The sequence below is a fragment of the Panulirus ornatus genome, chromosome 58 (assembly GCF_036320965.1).
Source record: "Panulirus ornatus isolate Po-2019 chromosome 58, ASM3632096v1, whole genome shotgun sequence".
In the NCBI taxonomy this organism is placed as follows: Eukaryota; Metazoa; Arthropoda; class Malacostraca; order Decapoda; family Palinuridae; genus Panulirus; species Panulirus ornatus.
The window spans coordinates 32,551,271-32,557,121 of NC_092281.1; the positions used below are offsets into that span (position 1 = coordinate 32,551,271).

General features: G+C 39.5%; 2 non-coding genes across 2 annotated transcripts; one reads left to right on the forward strand and one right to left on the reverse strand.

Annotated features, from left to right (window-relative positions):
- Nucleotides 1-1,424: 1,424 nt before the first annotated feature.
- On the reverse strand, nucleotides 1,425-1,497 carry TRNAM-CAU (transfer RNA methionine (anticodon CAU)). Its single transcript has one exon. It is a non-coding gene; the product is annotated as a tRNA-Met (tRNA).
- A 1,716-nt stretch (nucleotides 1,498-3,213) lies between these two features.
- On the forward strand, nucleotides 3,214-3,304 carry TRNAY-GUA (transfer RNA tyrosine (anticodon GUA)). Its single transcript is given in 2 exon segments — nucleotides 3,214-3,250; nucleotides 3,269-3,304. It is a non-coding gene; the product is annotated as a tRNA-Tyr (tRNA).
- The last annotated feature ends 2,547 nt before the right edge of the window (nucleotides 3,305-5,851 follow it).

A 5,851-nucleotide genomic window follows, 5' to 3' on the forward strand; every position in this document is an offset into this window, starting at 1 on the left:
TTATTACACGAAAGTGCACTTGGGAACTTTTCGTGTTTCATTTTCCCCGTGGACTCATAGGAATATATATATATATATATATATATATATATATTCTTTTTTCTTTCTTTCAAACTATTCGCCATTTCCCGCATTAGCGAGGTAGCGTTAAGAACAGAGGACTGGGCCTTTGAGGGAATACCCTCACCTGGCCCAATTCTCTGTTCCTTCTTTTGGAAAATTAAAAAAAAAAACGAGAGGGGAGGATTTCCAGCCCCCCGCTCCCTCCCCTTTTAGTCGCCTTCTACGACACGCAGGGAATACGTGGGAAGTATTCTTTCTCCCCTGTCCCCAGGGAATTATATATATATATATATATATATATATATATATATATATATATATATATATATATATATATATATATATATATATATATATATACTGTGGAAGGCTTCAGTGAAGGACAAAAGCCCACATGCAGAAGAGCCATTCTTTTCTGGTAAGTGGGTACACAACGTATGAAATGCCATCTTATGCGAGCATGTATCATCGTCAATAGACGGCACAAGGTACAGCCTCGTTCACGACCTTCTCGCTTCACGTGAGTCCATCAATTCCCTGGCCCAGCCTGGCGCGCAGTCTTCAACCCACAGGGTCTCCCTTACAAGGAGTCCTGGGATTGTGTAATAATGTATACTGATCTACTTTTTGGATTCCTCCTACCTTTAATTACATGTCTATGAGTGGTAAAGACGAATATATAAACCATCTTGACAAATGTACGACATCGTCTGAGAATTCAACACATAAGACCACATACACATATATTGGCAAAGGTGCATTTGGCATATACACAGCAAGTACTTTTAGTCACAAAGGTCTGAATAATGGGCGGCAAGTGAGTCTCACTGGATTTATGTGGATAAATGAGTTCTTCTTCGAGTCTGATTAGAACCAGCGACCTATGGATTCCTGCTTCCGTTAACCACTACTGTCCACCGCTCTACCAACTGAGCTATCGAAGAGGTCACGAAGGGAAATTATTCCTCTTTTTTTCCCATAAGCAAGCTGGTCCATCATTTAATGTTATGTCTGAGTGTATATGATTGGAGTTAATGTCTAACCATCGAGGGAAGAAAGGAAAATTGTCCTCCACACATACAAACAAGTACTGAGCTTCTTAAGAAAGCAAGTTACCGTCGAACCCAGACAACTGCTAATATGGATCAAGGTAGAAACAGAAAACATTTGCACACATTCATTTACTTTGCAGGAACATTGCACAACATCCTAAACATCAGATGAAGTGAACTGGAGCCATTGATATTACTCATGCCATCATGTACTGTCATTAAAATATATCTTGCATACTTTTCAAACTCCAAGTCTTCGATCAAATGCCTTACACCTCATCCTGCGTTAAATGTGTATGACAAAACTTCTGCCCCGAGTGAGGATCGAACTCACGACCTTGAGATTATGAGACTCACGCGCTGCCTACTGCTCCATCGAGGCAACAAACACATTACAATTTACGTTCATTCTTTTGCAAACGTGACCACTCAACCGCTTCATCCCATTTATAAAAGACTTCTCAAACAAAAGTATTTCCAAGTAACGGCAGGAGCCTGCGCGGTCGTACCATTAAAAAGATTGTGTGAAACATCTGAACAGATATACAAGTAATTTGTATCACTGGGTTCTAGAAATATCACTAGTATTATTAGTATTACCACTATAACAACAACAACTACTACTACTACTACTACTACTATTACTACTACTACTACTACTAATAATAATAATAATGATAATGATAATAATAATAATAATAATAATAATAATAATGATAATAATGACAACAATAATGATAACATCTAGAATAGCATCCTAAGTTTGAACATGATATTAGGTAATGTGTCAAATATACACACAGTAGCCACCCTGAGCCACTTGGTGAAGGCCTCACTGGTGACCCATGTATATATCATCAATCATACACAAGTACGTGACTGAGACAAACGCAGGTGTATGTATGTAGGTGAGTTAATTGGTAATCAAATACTGAACCACAGCCATTGGGCCAGATATTGCAGTCCTTTATGTTCAATATTCTGCCATTCAGCGTTACGGTGGTCACTAGAACACGGTATTCAACTGTAGTTACAATGATTCCTTTCTCCAATTTTCCTCTCACAGCCAAAAAACATTATTTCCTTCAAACATCTTAACCTTGAAGTTAAAGACGGAAAACACCGGCTGGGAATCACCACATAGGGGGACTCAAAAGACGTTTTAAAAAGACATTGTGACAGACCGCTAAGTCTAGGTAGAGAGGTTAATTGACCCTGTGGCCAAGTGAGGATATTCCCTCTAAGGCCCAGTCCTCTGTTCTTAACGCTACATTGTTAATGCAAGAAATGGCGAATATGTACAATATATATAAGATATTTTGGTATAGATATGACTACTTGAAGCTCAGGCAATTTCTTTTTAAGACAAACACGACTACGACCGGGGAAATAAAATCTCGCTATTAGATAATTTGTAGACGAATCACACCGCTCGACTCCACACGGCCTCAACTTTACAACAAACTGTACAAAGAAATGTATAAGCCAACGAAGACAAGACAGTGCCATTCATAGATGTGTGTCCAGCCCGACAGTGCGTCATGGAGGCTAGAATACACCACCAAAATCCAGTGTCATTTTACATCACCGTTACATTGTACACTTCATTGTGCTTTTCTAGAAATCAGGAATATGCAGATTAGACCTGATAACCTCAGATGAATTACAACCACAGCAGAATAGCAGGGAGAAATACACATATACACCAGTCATAAAGGCCTATCAGACTGCTTGGCTTTGGAACTGATTAAATAATCCATGTGTCATTCTGGTGCTAAGGATGGGACTAGATTTATACTTGCGAAGACGTTGGCGAAAAGGAGGCGAGTAGGGCAATAGTTTTGCCTCTCGAGGTGGGAGTCCATGAATTGAAGTCTTATACCTCAGGACAGAAATACGAAATATCAAAGCAATAAAGAAATAAAGGAGTTGACGTGTGAAACGCTCATAGAGCAAAACATGAGAAGCCCCACACACGATAATTCCTCCATTAAAAGCCACCCGGCATCTTAAAAATCCTCCCACCACTCCTGACTCAGCAACACAAGATCGACAGTTTCCAAAAATATTTTCGTGCAAACTGCTCTACTTTCCTCATCCTTCGATAGCTCAGTTGGTAGATCGGTTGACTGTAGTTGGAATCTTAAACAGACATCCATAGGTCGCTGGTTCGAATCCGGCTGGAAGGATACGCTATTCATGACACAACTGTTGTCACAGCCAAGGATTTATTTTCTGTGAGGTTATGTACACGTTCCTATTACTGCTAACGACCCTCGGGATCCTCCATTATACGTTAACCTTTAACTTTAGCAAAACGTTTTTGCTACTTAATACAAAAGCACTATCAGTATACACATATAAAGATGAATAAATTTCACATTCTACACAACAGAAAGTGTGGGAAAATGTGAAGATCACGTGACAAATCTCAACAATAAGCTTCAGTGACTCTCTCTCTCTCTCTCTCTCTCTCTCTCTCTCTATATATATATATATATATATATATATATTTTTTTTTTTTTTTTTTTTTTTTTTATACTTTGTCGCTGTCTCCCGCGTTTGCGAGGTAGCGCAAGGAAAAAGACGAAAGAAATGGCCCAACCCCCCCCCCCCCCCATACACATGTACATACACACGTCCACACACGCAAATATACATACCTACACAGCTTTCCATGGTTTACCCCAGACGCTTCACATGCCTTGCTTCAATCCACTGACAGCACGTCAACCCCTGTATACCACATGACTCCAATTCACTCTATTTCTTGCCCTCCTTTCACCCTCCTGCATGTTCAGGCCCCGATCACACAAAATCTTTTTCACTCCATCTTTCCACCTCCAATTTGGTCTCCCTCTTCTCCTCGTTCCCTCCACCTCCGACACATATATCCTCTTGGTCAATCTCTCCTCACTCATTCTCTCCATGTGCCCAAACCATTTCAAAACACCCTCTTCTGCTCTCTCAACCACGCTCTTTTTATTTCCACACATCTCTCTTACCCTTACGTTACTTACTCGATCAAACCACCTCACACCACACATTGTCCTCAAACATCTCATTTCCAGCACATCCATCCTCCTGCGCACATCTCTATCCATAGCCCACGCCTCGCAACCATAGAACATTGTTGGAACCACTATTCCCTCAAACATACCCATTTTTGCTTTCCGAGATAATGTTCTCGACTTCCACACATTTTTCAAGGCTCCCAAAATATTCGCCCCCTCCCCCACCCTATGATCCACTTCCGCTTCCATGGTTCCATCCGCTGACAGATCCACTCCCAGATATCTAAAACACTTCACTTCCTCCAGTTTTTCTCCATTCAAACTCACCTCCCAATTGACTTGACCCTCACCCCTACTGTACCTAATAACCTTGCTCTTATTCACATTTACTCTCAACTTTCTTCTTCCACACACTTTACCAAACTCAGTCACCAGCTTCTGCAGTTTCTCACATGAATCAGCCACCAGCGCTGTATCATCAGCGAACAACAACTGACTCACTTCCCAAGCTCTCTCATCCCCAACAGACTTCATACTTGCCCCTCTTTCCAGGACTCTTGCATTTACCTCCCTTACAACCCCATCCATAAACAAATATATATATATATATATATATATATATATATATATATATATATATATATATATATATATATATATATATATATATATATATATATATATATATATATTTCATACTATTCGCCATTTCCCGCATTAGCGAGGTAGCATTAAGAACAGAGGACTGAGCCTTTGAGGGAATATCCTCACTTGGTCCCCTTCTCTGTTCCTTCTTTTGGAAAATTAAAAACGAGAGGGGAGGATTTCCAGCCCCCCGCTCCCTTCCCTTTTAGTCGCCTTCTACGACACGCAGGGACGTGAGAAGTATTCTTTCTCCCCTATCCCCAGGGATGATATATATATATATATATATATATATATATATATAGTATATCTATATATATATATTCTATATAATAAGATATATAATAAATATAATATATATATTGAACCAAAGAGGATAAATGTGTCCGGAGGTGTAGGGAACGATGAGAAGAGGGAGACCAAATTGGAGGTGGAAAGATGGAGTGAAAAAGATTTTGAGTGATCGGGGCCTGAACATGCAGGAGGGTGAAAGGATTCAGAATAGAGTGAATTGGAGCGATGTGGTATACCAGGGATTTGACGTGGCTGTTCAGTGGGTTGAATCAAGGCATGTGAAGCGTCTGGTGTAAACCAAGGAAAGCTTGTAGGTATGTATATTTGCGTGTGTGACGTGTGTCCTGTACAGTTGTAAGGGGGGGGGGTTGGGCCATGATTCTCGTCTGTTTCCTTGCGCTAAACCATCGGCAAACGCGGGAGACAGCGACAAAGTATAAAAAAAAAAAAAAAAAAAAAAAAAATATATATATATATATATATATATATATATATATATATATAATATAGCCTATGAGTCCACGGGGAAATGAAAACATGATAAGTTTCCCAAGTGCACTTTCGTGTAATAATCACATCGTCACATATTTACAAATCATACAATAAAGAGGACAAGTCGGACGTGAAAGAAAAAATACTTGAGAAATAATAGATGATTGAAACCTAGCTAATCAGAATATTCAATTGGACAAATTATAGGTTGTCAGTTTACACCCCCTTTTTGGTACTTATGTCTCCATAGCCATCACAAAATTCCCCAAGCCAAATGTGATCATATAATAT